This window comes from Podarcis bocagei, assembly GCF_964188305.1.
Source record: "Podarcis bocagei genome assembly, chromosome: 7".
In the NCBI taxonomy this organism is placed as follows: Eukaryota; Metazoa; Chordata; class Lepidosauria; order Squamata; family Lacertidae; genus Podarcis; species Podarcis bocagei.
In genome coordinates, this window is record NC_138132.1 from 3,293,245 (window position 1) to 3,308,313 (window position 15,069).

General features: G+C 49.2%; 1 protein-coding gene across 1 annotated transcript in view; it reads right to left on the reverse strand.

Moving 5' to 3' along the window:
- Positions 1-15,069, reverse strand: part of LOC308590349 (leucine-rich repeat and fibronectin type III domain-containing protein 1-like protein) — a 70,434-nt gene that overhangs the window by 42,098 nt on the left and 13,267 nt on the right. The window lies entirely within an intron of this gene.

A 15,069-nucleotide genomic window follows, 5' to 3' on the forward strand; every position in this document is an offset into this window, starting at 1 on the left:
CCTTCAGTATTCCAGAGTTTTAGGGGTGGAAGGTTCCCCCAAGAATCATCTATTCCAACATCCTGCAATGAATCACAGCTATAGGTTCCCTTATAGATGGCATCCAACCTCTGCTTAACAACCTCCAATGATTTGTAGAATCGTACGGTTGGAAGGGACCCCAAACGTCATCTAGTCGGACCCCTTTGCAATGTGGGAATCAAAGCTGAAGAATTGTATCCATCCAAGCTCTGCTTAAAAACCTCCAAATTGTTCTATATTATCCCAAAGGGGGGAGGTTTCTACACCAGCCAGAGGGACAGGGTTTTTCCTCTTGCTTAAATGTTACAGTAAAATGGGCCTCTCTTTGGCATGTCTGGCTTAGGCGGGTAAAAGATAAGAGCAAGGTTGAATGGGTGTTATTCTGGCCCCAGACGGGGGGAGACTGAAGACAAGGAGGCGAGTTGAAAGGGAGGAGGGTAACGCAGGAGACAAAGCCCCATCTTATTGCTATTAGTATAAATCACATGTTTTACATGTGAACATGTGTCGAGGTTCATGGCGTGCAGAGGCTGGTGCAGGAAGGAGGGGGGGCAAGCCCATGTAAGGACATAGGAAGTTGCCATAACTTTCGGAAATCAGGTGGTTCACAAGAAATCAGGTGGTATTGTATTCTGCAAATCTATAAAAAGGGGACGCACCCTGACTGGGTGTGCAGGTTGCGAACTTATCGCCCTGTACCTTTGTTCTGCATATATGCACTTCAAATAAAATCCTGTTAATAACCTGCAAGGACGTTTTGCCGCTTTGTGTGAATCTGTGTTCCGGGGACCCAATAGCAGATGTGGTTGGTCCTTCACAACTAATCATAGAATTGCACAGCTGAAAGGGACCCAAAGGCCATCGATTCAACCCACTGCAAAGCAAGCAGCACAGCTAATCACAGTCAGGCCAAAAACTGGGAGCCTCTCAGTGGAAAATAGCCCCAAATCTTACACCGGGTGCTTGTTATCACTCACTCTGGAATTTAGCTATAAGGGATAATTTGAGGTTTCAGCAGGGACTAGAAAATGCATGCACTTTTTATACAATGGAATATACAGTGAGGCCCTGATTTCCGAGCCAACCCTCCTCACAGCCTGGCAAAAATATTCCCCACTTCTCCTTTGTTATTTTAACTCATGAGCAACTGTAATCATCCTACATCCCTGTTTGACAGCTTTGTTTTTCATTTTCAAAATTTCCATCTGTTGTTATAACCCTTCTCTCTGTTTTATACACGTTACAAAATGAAACTTCAAAACTTTACCAAAAAACGTTTTAAAAGAGAGAAGAGTCGAGATGGTTCATAGAGTTGAAAGGGATTCAAAGGGTCATTTTCATTTATTATTTGTTTCTGTTTATTATTATTTGTATTCCAGCCTTCACCCACAGATCTCAGGGGCCTTCGCAGTAGCATAAAAATACAAGATAAAAACACAAAATACAGAATCGGTTTCGAAAACAGCACTTTGAATTGGGCCCGGAAACTAATCGGCAGCCACTGCGGTCAGGTCAGGATCGGTGCGATATGCTCAGACCATCTTGACCCGGTGAGCAACCTGGCCGCTGAATTCTGCACCAGCTGAAGTTTCCGAACTGTCTTCAGGGGCTGCCCCATGTATAACGCATTGCAGTAATCTAACCAGAGCATGGACAACAGAAGTTAAACTATCCCTGTCCAGATAAGGGCGTACCTGAGACTCCAGCCAAAGCTGACGCAAGGCCACTGAGGCCATCTGAGCCTCAGGCGACAGCAAAGGGTCCAGGAAAGGGGTCAGCAAACCTATCGCGCCTCCTGCCGGTGTCTCCAGCGCCGATTGCGCGGCGGGCCGGATGGTAGGGGAGCGCGTGCCCATACGCGTGCGCACACGCTATTTTCGGCGCACTTCCGGGTCGGAGGAGCACAGGAAATAGCTTGTGCGCATGTGCACGGGCCTCCTCCGACCCGGATGTGCACCGGAAATGCCTGTGCATGCACAAATATTGCTTGCGCATACGCACAAGCTATTTCCAGTGCACATCTGGGTCAGAAGTGGGCAGCCATGCAGTGCCCGTAAGAGCGGGCGGCAGGGGTCACCGAGGGCCGAATAAACAAGTCCTTATCTGGCTTGTGGGCCTTAGTTTGGGGACCCCGGTCCAGAAGGACCCCCAAGCTAAGCACCTGCTCTTTCAGAGGGAGTGTGTAACCCCATCAAGAGCAGGCAACTTCCCATTCATGTGATAGGGAAAGTTATCCCTGATATTTACAGTGGCACCTTGGTTCTTAAACGCCTTGGCACTCAAACAACTTGGAACCCAAACACTGCAAACCCGGAAGTAAGTGTTCCAGTTTGCAAACTTCTTTCGGAAGCCGAACATGCTCCTTTTTGAGTGCCAAGCTTCTGTTTTGAGTGTTACACGGGGCTCTGTCTGTTTCTGCTATTAATTTTGCGGTTTTGTTGTCGCAGCTCTTTTTTTGTGATTGTGTGGAACCCTGTTTTATTGCTTTCATTTTATGGATCAATGGTCTTGTTAGATAGCAAAATTCATGTTAAATTGCTGTTTTAGGGGTTGTTTTTAAAAGTCTGGAACAGATTAATCCGTTTTGCATTACTTTCTATGGGAAAGTGTGGCTTGGTTTTGGAATGTTTTGGTTTCGGAACGGCTTGAGTTTGAGAACCAAGGTACCGCTGTAGTCGGAATCTCGTTTCTTACTCCACCTTCCACGTGGCAGATATCTGAAGGCAGCTGGCGCTGTGGGTTAAACCACAGAGCCTAGGACTTGCCGATCAGAAGGTCAGCGGTTTGAATCCCCACGACGGGGTGAGCTCCCGTTGCTCGGTCCCTGATCCTGTCCACCTAGCAGTTTGAAAGCACGTCAAAGTGCAAGTAGATAAATAGGTACCACTTCGGCGGGAAGGTAAACGGTGTTTCCGTGTGCTGCTCTGGTTTGCCAGAAGCGGCTTAGTCCTGCTGGCCACATGAACCGGAAGCTGTACACCGGCTCCCTCGGCCAGTAAAGCGAGATGGCTTAGTCATGCTGGCCACATGACGCGGAAAAACTGTTTGCAGACAAACATTGGCTCGCTGTGCCAGTAAAGTGAGATGAGCGCTGCAACCCCAGAGTCGGTCACGACTGGACCTAATGGTCAGGGGTCCCTTTACCTTCACCAATCCCAGCCATCTTCTGTCCCAGCCGCACCCTGGAGCGTTCTGCATGCGAAGCAGGGAGAAAGGCAGAGAAGGGGCGGGAGCGGCGTTCCTGCACTTTCATCCCAGACATCCATTTAGCAGCTCTCTATTTCTTTTTCCCAAGAATCTGCGTAATCCTTTTCTAAAGCCATGGGAGCCAGAGGCCATCAACACATCTTGTCATAATGGAATCCCGTAACTTAATTACGCGTCGGGTGGAGAAATTCTTCTTTATGCCTGTCCTGAACTCCGCCGTTGCTTCAGCTCTGCCGCGTGACCCTGAGGTCTACCATTATCAAAGAGGGAGAGAGGAAAAGTCCTTCTACTCCACATCATTTACAATTCGACAAAGCTCTCATCTCCGGCGTTTTATATCTTTCCACACACACACACACACAAACCTGACGCTTCCTCTAGCCTGCTTTTCTGAATTGCTAAATTGGATTTCAAGATTCACTCCTATTGACATGGCTCTCCATTCAAAACGTTTGTTTATCCCGCAACGCTCATTCCTCTCATCCCATCTGTGGGGCCTTGACATCACTGGCAACGCTTTTCAAAGCGGCAAACAGCGGAGCGCAAACAGAGGCACGGAACAATCGCCAGGTGTGACCTTCGCCGATCGATTCCCCAACACACCCCTCCTGCAACACCCAGTGCAATTGTTCGGGTGCCTTCCCCGCCCGCCATAAACTCCTCCTTTGTGGAGCTCCCCAGTTACCGTATTTTTCGCTCTATAAGATGCACCAGACCACAAGACACACCTAGTTTTTGAAGGAGGAAAACAAGGAAAAAAATATTCTGTATCTCAGAAGCCAGAACAGCAAGAGGGATCACTGCACAGTGAAAGCAGCAATCCCTCTTGCTGTTCTGGCTTCAGTGATAGCTGCGCAGCCTGCATTCGCTCCATAAGACGCACACACATTTCCCCTTACTTTTTAGGAGGGAAAAAGTGAGTCTTATAGAGCAAAAAATGTGGTATGTGCTCCAATTTCTAAGCAGCTTAAATGAATGGGAGATGATGCTTCTTGGGCCTGGGAGGGTGTGAGGCAGGAGGCCGACAGCAGGGGGAGCCAGAGTGGAAGGGCCCCGTCGTTCAGCCCGGACACTGAGGTCCAGCTCCGAGAGCCTTCTGGCAGTTCCCTCATTGTGAGAAGTGAGGTTACAGGGAACCAGACACAGGGCCTTCTCAGTAGTGGCGCCCGCCCTGTGGAACGCCCTCCCTTCAGATGTGAAGGAAATAAGCAGCTATCTTCTCTTTAAAAGACATCTGAAGGCAGCCCTGTTTAGGGAAGTTTTTAATAATTAATGCTGTATTGTTTTAGCACTCGATTGGAAGCTGCCCAGAGTGGCTGGGGAAACTCAGCCAGGTTTGCGGGGTATAAATTATTATTATTATTAACATAAGAGCCAAGGCTCCATAATAAATAATAATAATAATAAATTTTATTTATACCCTGCCCTCCCCAGCCAGAGCCGGGCTCAGGGCAGCTAACATCAGTAAAATTACAGTAAAAAGCATAATGGGAGGGGGGAACCCAATTTAAATTACAGGTTAAAATGCAATTTAAAATGCAGCCTCATTTTAAAAGTAGCCCATAAATCAAGACCATAAGGGGAAGGAAACATAAGGGTCAGACTGAGTCCAAACCAAAGGCCAGGCGGAACAGCTCCGTCTTGCAGGCCTTGCAAAAAGATGTCAAGTCCCGCAGGGCCCTAGTCTCTTGTGACAGAGCATTCCACCAAGTCGGGGCCAGTATTGATGATGTCCCTTATTGATGATGTCCCTCAAATTTCCCGGGTTTCAAAGGAAGCAGCTCCTCTCCCTCCCTCCCTGCTGGCCAGGGAGGAGGGAGGCTCCAACTGGGTTGCTTGGCTGTGTTGCTCACCCAATAAGGAGTCTAAGAACGACTGGGGGGTGGAGCTTGCATGGCTTGTGCCGATCAAATCGGCCGCGTTGCCTGGGGACTCGCCTTTGCTCAGCGCTTCCCAGCGCAGAGGTGACGGTGGTTTCCCTTGCTGCATCCCCTTTGCCGGGTTGCTGCGCTGTGGGAACCACCGCTTGAGGCTTCGTTGGGCTGCTGGCTGGGCTTTCTGCCTTTGGTTCGGAGGGGCTCGGAAGTCGAACATGCCGGCGCCCCTTGGAAAATCCCTTATTTTGGCTGCTGATCCCTTATTTTTGAGGCTGCTGGTCCCTTATTTTCAAATCTGTAAGTTGACAGCTATGGCCATCCCTGGGTGGACTCGAACCACCAACCTCCTGGTTAATAGCCAGACACACTGAGCCACTAAAAGTGGATATCAAAGCCAAGGGTCCTGGCAAACCAGCAGCTCCAGAAGTTTCTAAGGAGGCCGCTTGCCTGAACGTACCTCAAGTTCATTTCTTTTCTTTTCGGGTGTTATCTGATTCGGTCGCAAATTGGCAAAGCGCAATTTCCCTGCAAATCTACGCGTTCCCGCGCCTTAATTGGATAACCCATTTGTCTCTTTCCACGATAACAAAAACAGATTATCCAAAAGCGGCTCCGACTTCGCAAATAGGTATATAAATAACCCCAAGGAAATTTAAAGGACACCCAAGCTCACAGAGGCTTTATCCCAGCTGCTGGAATAGTTGTGGGTAAGGACGTAGGAAGGGCCTGGCTGCTGGATCATACCCCAGGGCGCCCATCTAGGACAGTATTCTGTCCTCACAGGGGCCAGCCCAGATGCCCCTTATGGGAAACCTGCAAGCAGGAACCGAGTGCGAGAGCAGCTCTCCTCAGTTGCGATTCCTAGCAACTGCCCTTCAGAGGCATACAACTTCGGATGCTGGAGGAATAATATAGCCGTCACGGCAAGTGAGGTAGAAATTCTGAAACATCCATTATCAGAGGCCACGTTTCACGTACAGAAGGGTACCCTGCCTGGCCGCAAAACTGGTGAGAGTCGGTTTTAGCAGGAGCCTAACGCTGAATGCAAGGGACGCAGGTGGCGCTGTGGGTTAAACCACAGAGCCTCTTGGGCTTGCCGATCACAAGGTTGGCGGTTCAAATCCCTGCGATGGGGTGAGCTCCCGTTGCTCGGTCCCAGCTCCTGCCAACCTAGCAGTTTGAAAGCACGTCAAAGTGCAAGTAGATAAACAGGTACTGCTCTGGCGGGAAGGTAAATGGTGTTTCCGTGCGCTGCTCTGGTTCGCCAGAAGCGGTTTAGTCATGCTGGCCACATGACCCGGAAGCTGTACGCCGGCTTCCTTGGCCAATAAAGCGAGATGAGCGCCGCAACCCCAGAGTCGGCCACGACTGAACCTAATGGTCTGGGGTTCTGCACATAGAGAAAAAAACTTGGGTTGAGTAAGGTGGAATCTAGACACATAATTGTGGGGAACCCAGGTTTATTGCTTTCACTTTATGGATCAATGGTCTCGCTAGATAGTAAAATCCATGTTAAATTGTTGTTTTAGGGGTTGTTTTTAAAAGTCTAGAACGGATTAATGCATTTTGAATTGCTTTCTATGGGAAAGCGCAGCTTGGTTTTGGAACGCTTTGGTTTCGGAACGGACTTCCGGAACGGATGGAGTTTTAGAACCAAGGTACCACTGTATTCTGTTGGGAGCCACCCAGAACGGGCGGGGTATAAATAAAATTCGTTGTTGTTGTTTCCAGCAACTGGTATCCAGTTCCCAGCATCTAAGCAGGCCTTGAAAGTCTCTCCCAAGCCACAACATCATTAAAAATTTCCGCCATCGCGGAACAACAAACACCAAGCCAGCGAACATCCAGCGAGATTACTATTTCATGACCAAACAGGCAGAGAACAAACACAAGAGGAGGAATCTAGCAAATACCCATTATCGATTTAATTAATCTCAAATTACCCAATATCAAATATTTATTTATTTATTTTTAAAGATCAAACTCTGCTCCCCGACGATGTCTAAGTACACAGAACGGCATTTGCAGGCTCGGTGACACTTGACTGCCTTTGCCTCTGCATTCTCCTCCTAGTCAAAGTTTTATTTATTTACGCCTCGTTTGATTTTCTTCAAAAATGCAATTACAGAGAAAGGTTTGTTCCACCCCCTCGTTCCTTTGGAAGTCCTACCCATCCCCTGTATCCGAGATCATCAGCTGTATGGTTACACACACTTTTCATAAATACGTACAGTGGTACCTCAGGTTACATACGCTTCAGGTTACATACGCTTCAGGTTACAGACTCCGCTAACCCAGAAATAGTGTTTCAGATTAAGAACTTTGCTTCAGGATGAGAACAGAAATCATGCTCCGGCGGCGCGGCAGCAGCAGGAGGCCCCATTAGTTAAAGTGGTGCTTCAGGTTAAGAACAGTTTCAGGTTAAGTACGGACCTCCAGAACGAATTAAGTACTTAACCTGAGGTACCACTGTACTTTTATTTAAAATGCATCTCTGGGTTATTTGTGGGGCATAGGAATTCATTCATACAGTGGTACCTCGGGTTACAGATTCTTCAGGTTACATACGCTTCAGGTTACAGACTCCGCTAACCCAGAAAAAAGTACCTTGGGTTAAGAACTTTGCTGCAGGATGAGAACAGAAATTGTGCTCTGGCAGCACAGTGGCAGCAGGAGGCCCCATTAGCTAAAGTGGTGCTTCAGGTTAAGAACAGTTTCAGGTTAAGAACGGACCTCCAGAACGAATTAAGTACTTAACCTCAGGTACCACTGTATTCTGCACTCTTTGTCTTTTGAAGAAGCCGTTCTAGTATGCCAAGAATTAACCATATTTATTTTTATTTATTGCAATTAGATCCTATCTCCAAAAAGCTCAAGGGGACATGGTCCTCCCTCTCCGCACCCCACATTTAACCCCACAGCGACCCTGTGAGGAAGGCTAGGCGGAGAGGCAGCGACTTCATGGCCGAGTGGGGCAACTTGAACCCTAGTGTCCGGAGGTGGAGTCAGGCGTGGGTCAGCAACAGAACAATAATGCTGGGGGCACTGTCATACAGTGGTTCCGCTCCTTCCTCCTGGGCCGTGTCCAGAAAGTGGTGGTGGGGGATGAGTGTTCAGACCCCTGGGCCCTCACATGTGGGGTGCCTCAGGGTTCTGTCCTCTCCCACATGCTTTTTAACATCTATATGAAGCCGCTGGGAGAGATCATCAGGGGGTTTGGACTGGGTGTCCATCAATATGCAGATGATACCCAGCTCTACCTCTCTTTCAAATCAGAACCAGTGAAGGTGGTGAAGGTCCTGTGTGAGTGCCTGGAGGCGGTTGGAGGATGGATGGCGGCTAATGGATTGAAGTTGAATCCTGACAAGACAGAAGTACTGTTTTTGGGGGACAGGAGGCGGGCAGGTGTGGAGGACTCCCTAGTCCTGAATGGGGTAACTGTGCCCCTGAAGGACCAGGTGCGCAGCCTGAGAGTCATTTTGGACTCACAGCTGTCCATGGAGGCGCAGGTCAATTCTGTATCCAGGGCAGCTGTCTACAAACTCCACCTGGTACGCAGGCTGAGACCCTACCTGCCCGCAGACTGTCTCACCAGAGTGGTGCATGCTCTGGTTATCTCCCGCTTGGACTACTGCAATGCGCTCTACGTGGGGCTCCCTTTGAAGGTGACTCGGAAACTACAACTAATCCAGAATGCGGCAGCTAGACTGGTGACTGGGAGCGGCCGCCGAGACCACGTAACACCGGTCTTGAAAGACCTACACTGGCTCCCAGGATGTTTCTGAGGACAATTCAAAGTGTTGGTGCTGACCTTGAAAGCCCTAAACGGCCGCGGTCCAGTATACCTGAAGGAGCGTCTCCACCCCCATCGTTCTGCCCGGACACTGAGATCCAGTGCCGAGGGCCTTCTGGCGGTTCCCTCCCTGCGAGAAGCCAAGCTACAGGGAACCAGACAGAGGGCCTTTTCGGTAGTGGCGCCCGCCCTGTGGAACGCCCTCCCATCAGATGTCAAAGCAATAAACAACTACCTGACATTTAAAAGACATCTGAAGGCAGCCCTGTTCAGGGAAGTTTTTAATGTTTGATATTTTAGTGTTTTTTGGGTTTCTATGGAAGCCGCCCAGAGTGGCTGGGGAAACCCAGCCAGATGGGCGGGGTACAAATAATAAATTATTATTATTATTATTATAAAACGCCCAATGTCCATGAAGTTAACTCTTTATTCAAAGCAACTGAACAGCTCGGTCCTAGTGGTCACAGCAGCCCTTCCCAGTGGCCTTTGCCGCAATGAGGCAGTTGGGGGGACTGGGGGTCCTTGCCTTCCCACTGTACATTAAGATTCCTCCTGCCTTGGGTCCTTCCCAATCTGAGACTTCTTTGCCTTGTCGGCCTATGCTCCACCCTCTTCATATCTCTTCTGGTTCTGGGTGACCAGCGGGGATGGGAGCCGGTCGCAGCAAGAGGGAGAGACTCCCTGGATCATAGCTGTCAACCGTCCCTTATTTGGTGGGAAACTCCCTTATCCCAGCGCTGTGTCCCGCTGCTGTCCCTTATTGATGATGTCCCTTAAATTTCCCGGGTTTCAAAGGAAGCAGCTCCTCTCCCTCCCTGCCTGCCGACCCGGGAGGAAGGAGGCTCAAACTGTGTTGCTTGGCTGCGTTGCTCACCCAATAAGGAGTCTAAGAACGAATGGGGGGTGGAGCTTGCATGCCTTGTGCCGATCAAATCAGATCTGGGAGTATGTTTGGAAAAGGGCGTAATTTTTCATCGCAGGCCAGGCTACCGAAAAAAGCCGTCTCGAAGTGCTAATGGTACATGACACCGGAGAATCTCCACATGATTCATATGAATTTAGACGATGGATGCCGGGGCCGCGAATGTGAATCAATCTTGCTCTTATCGACTCGTGCAAAGATGGCATCTGTGCATTGCGAGAGAACTAATATTGTCTGGGACCGTTGCCTCCTGACTCTTGTTACGCGAAATATTGGAGAGAGCCTGGCACATAGCTGTCAACTTACAGATTTGAAAATAAGGGACCAGCAGCCTCGAAAATAAGGGATTAGCAGCCAAAATAAGGGATTTTCCAAGGGGCACAGGTATGTTCAACTTCTGAACCCCTCCGAGCCAAAGGCAGAAAGCCCAGCCAGCAGCCAAACGAAGCCTCAAGCGGTGGTTCCCACAGCGCAGCAACCCGGCAAAGGGGATGCAGCAAGGAAAACCACCGTCACCTCTCCGCTGGGAAGCGCTGAGCAAAGGCGAGTCCCCAGGCAACGCGGCTCTCAGTGGGGAGACTCAGCCAGATGTGCAAGGTATAAATAATAAATAATTAATAATAATAATAATAATAATAATAATAATAATAATAATAATAATAGACTGAGGGGATGGTGGCACTCCAAACTCCCGGTTTAGACTGAGGAGGAGAACATGAAAGAGACAACAGTGGAAGCTGCTGCAAGTATCTATCTTGCTTTTGTTACCTGCAACGAGGACGATAGGCCAAGGTTTTCGCAGAAAGGAAGGGAAGGCTTGAATCTGCCTGTGGGCAGGTGATGCCCAACAGTGAGTGGCACCCTCATCTCTCCCCCCGCCATCTTACTGTCAGGAAGTTCTTCCTAATGTTTAGGTGGAATCTTCTTTCTTGTAGTTTGGATCCATTGCTCCGTGTCCGCTTCTCTGGAGCAGCAGAAAACAACCTTTCTCCCTCCTCTATGTGACATCCTTTTATATATTGGAACATGGCTATCATATCACCCCTTAACCTCCTCTTCTCCAGGCTAAACATGCCCAGCTCCCTTAGCCGTTCCTCATAAGGCATCGTTTCCAGGCCTCTGACCATTTGGGTTGCCCTCCTCTGGACACGTTCCAGTTTGTCAGTGTCCTTCTTGAACTGTGGTGCCCAGAACTGGACACAGTACTCCAGGTGAGGTCTGACCAGAGCAAATTCTGTTCACAATCGGATCCCAGAAGGCAGACTTAGCTTAGAAAAGTAACATACACCTGGAAACTTTTTCCTAAGGAGACAGTCCCTTTGTCCTCTCTGGGCTGGAGGCCAAGAGAGCATCTTTGGCTAAGCAGATGTTGCTTCTTCAATGCATGTAGTCAAAAAGAGAGAGATGGCTGCCCTGCCCTGTGCTTTTGTCGTTACCTGCACAGGTGAGGCCACGCCCACCTCTAGTCCCATGCAGAGGAAGTCTGTCCCAGCCCAGAAGGAAACAGGAAGTTGACCTGCTGGCTGGACAAACATTCCTCCCCATGTGCAAACATGTTCACTCTAGGAATGTTGTACTTAGAATCATAGAGTTGGAATACACCACAAGGGCCATCGAGTCCAACCCCCTGCCAACTTGACTGCTCTTGTGTTTCACATCCCACAGAAGGGAGGAAGGAATTCTTTACGCAGCATGTAATTAAACTGAGGAACTCCCTCCCACAGGAGACAGGGGTGGCCAAAAGCTTGGACCTCTTAAAAAAAGGTGAGCTGGTAATTAAGATTCCTTGTTGAGACACATGTAAGATATATTACTACTTATTTGTCATTTATAGATGTAACAATATATAGCTCTTTGTGTTCCATATAAGGACAGGAGGATGTGGGTGTATCTTTTAAGATTGGTTATAGCAAACAACCAATAGAAATTTCAACCAGGCTGATTGGACAGAGGCAGCCACAGGAGGAGCAAAGGGGGGCTGGATTAAGGGAATATAAGTGCTGGCCATAATGGCAGGAGGCCAGGCCAGAGCTTGGTAACCATATACCACTGTGCCTCTCATTTATTTGTCTGACAAATAAATTATTATTTTAATTTCTCTGTTGCTGCGTTGAATATTTCATTCCAGCTAAGCGTTAACCACAAGCAGGGTGCTACACCAACACTTTGAATTGTGCTCGGAAACGTACTGGGAGCCAATGCAGATCTCTCAGAACCGGTGTTATGTGGTCCCGGCGGCCACTCCCAGTCACCAGTCTAGCTGCCGCATTCTGGATTAATTGTAGAGCGCATTGCAGTAGTCCAAGCGTGAGATAACTAGAGCATGCACCACTCTGGCGAGACAGTTCGCGGGCAGGTAGGGTCTTAGCCTGCGTACCAGGTGGAGCTGGTAGACAGCTGCCCTGGACACAGAATGGACCTGTGCCTCCATGGACAGCTGTGAGTCCAAAATGACTCCCAGGCTGCGCACCTGGTCCTTCAGGGGCACAGTTACCCCATTCAAGACCAGGGAATCCCCCACACCTGCCCACCCCCTGTCCCCCAAAACAGTACTTCTGTCTTGTCAGGATTCAGCCTCAATCTGTTAGCCACCATCCATCCTCCAACTAGCTATGGTTTTCCCAGTAGTGATGTATGGAAGTGAGAGCTGGACCATAAAGAAGGCTGATCATCGAAGAATTGATGCTTTTGAATTATGGAGCTGGAGGAGACTCTTGAGAGTCCCATGGACTGCAAGAAGATCAAACTGAGGAGCCTCGCACCTAGATTTTTCCGTAACAGAGGGGAGCCAAACCTGTTGAGCTTCTTGGGGATGCCCAGTGATGTACCAGTGATCTACCACAGACGTCCAGGGATCTACCGGTAGATCACGATCTACCTGTTGGACGTGCCTGATCTAGTCCAACCCCCTGCAATAGCAGGAATATGCAGCTGTTCTTTATGGGAATCGAACCTGTGACCTTGGCGTTAGCAGCACGCTCTAACCAACTGAGCTATCCAGCTGGATCTTTTTAAAACAAAGTAGAACAAGAGATTCTCAAGTTTCTGAATTCCCCAACCAACAGCGCAAGGGCTCATGCGGAGAACCTCACCAGAAAATAACTGCAATACCTGGGAGTAAGGCACAGGATTTATAGATCATATTGTGAGAGCGCTGGCAGAAATAAACTCAGCAAACCCTCCTGAGTGCTTGGGGGAGTCTGTGCATTGAAATCCTTGCAGATATCAATGACACAAGCATCTGCTTTTGGCGCCACTGCTATCTGATGTGACTTTCTTAATGAGGACTAGTTCCCCAGAGGGGCTGAGGAATAACTGGAGATGGCCTGCGGAGATGGGGGAAATGTCACCCGGAGGCTGCTGGGAGAAGCCAGTGACTGGCACCCGGCACCCACAAGGCCGATCACGCAGCCAAAAGGGGCATCCATCTGGGCTTTTTAGCCCCTGAACCTGTCTCAGCCAGAGGGCTGAACCCCAGAACGGATGAAGCCGCCCGAGCAATAAAGGCTGTCAGCCGATTAAATAATTTCCAGCAGATTCATGTCGAGATTCTTCCGCGCAATCGCCCAATATTTCATATTTTGGCGCATTACCAAAGCTCAATCTAGCTAATGTGAAGTGTTGACTGAAAAAGCAATATCCTTCGGAAACAAAAAACCTACTTTGTTTTTAAATAGCCTCTTTCGTTATTCCATTGGGGGCTTCCAGATGAAGCAGGGGAAGGGGGAAAAAGAGAGCAGCATTTCGATTTCCCCCAGAAAGGGGCAAATCTAGATTTAAAAGGGATGAATTCAGGCTGGAATTTTGACGTCAAGGACATCAGGAACTTGCACGCACGAGATATATTTAAGGAGGGATGCAAGCCTATCCTGAGGGGCCCAGGATCGCTGAAAGATTCAGGGTGGAGAAAATAAAGCCCTTTTCCGTGCAGCTTGCACACCAACTTGCACAGCGGTAGAAAAGGATTAGACAAATTCATGGGGGGCTATTAATGGCTAGTAGCCAGGATCCACATTTGAAGGCGGCAATGCTTCTGAAAGTGAGCTGCTGGAAACCACTGGAAGGGAGAGGGCTCTGTGTTCGAATCCTGATTTCAGACTTTGGGGCATCTGGGTGGTCACTGTAAGAACAGGTTGCTGGACTATGATTCCTGCGTCGACTATGCAGATTTCTGCAGCACTAGAATTCCCGCATTGTAGGCGGGTTGGACTAGATGGCCTTTGGGGGTCCCTTCCAACTGCTTGGCCTGATCCAGCAACCCCACACAAAACACCCCCTCGAAAGCCACCGCTCCCCGCACACCGCCTTAGAGTAATGGAGGAAAAATTCGGAGGGAATTAAAGCTCCACAAATTAACATCTGTCTTCGCTGGAAATGACAGCCTATCGATTAGAGGCTGCTCCCCAATGTGTTATGTCGATAAGCAGTGTTCTCACACGCTCAAGCCGCTTCGCAAAGACATTATATCAGCAAGCTTAACAACAATCCTGCAGAGTAGGTCAGCTTCAAGGTCCACTTTGGGCGGGTGGGAAAGCAAAGAATTTTTTAAAAAATGGATTGCTTGCCTAAAGCTGCCGAAAGATATAATAGCTGGCGAGGCATGAAAACCCAGTGTTTCTGCCCTGGCTTTGTAATATGTGGGAGCCCCTGAGCATGTGCAAAGAGCTTTTGCAAAATGACCGTAACCTCCACACACACAGACACACTTCCAACTCTACAATTCTATGGTTCTGTGATCCTGTGGTTCCTTCTCGCCTGTAATGAAACAATAATTATGGGAGTCGGAATAAGCCTTGGTTAGGCTCCTGGCTGAACGCTGAGTTTCTGGACGTGGTTGGAGGATGGATGGCGGCTAACGGATCGAGGTTGGATCCTGAGAAGAGAGAAGTACTGTTTTTGGGGGACAGGGGGGCGGGCAGGTGTGGAGGACTCCCTGGTCCTGAATGGGGCAACTGTGTCCCTGAAGGACCAGGCAGCCTGGGAGTCATTTTGAACTCACAGCTGTCCATGGAGGCACAGGTCAATTCTGTGTCCAGGGTGGCTGTATACCAGCTCCACCTGGTACGCAGGATGAGACCCTAGCTGCCCGCGAACTGTCTCGCCAGAGTGGTACATGCTCTAGTTATCTCCCGCTTGGACTACTGCAATGCACTCTACGTGGGGCTCCCTTTGAAGGTGACCCAGAAACTGCAATTAATCCAGAATGCGGCAGCTAGACTGGTGACTGGGAGCGGCCGCTAAGACCACAT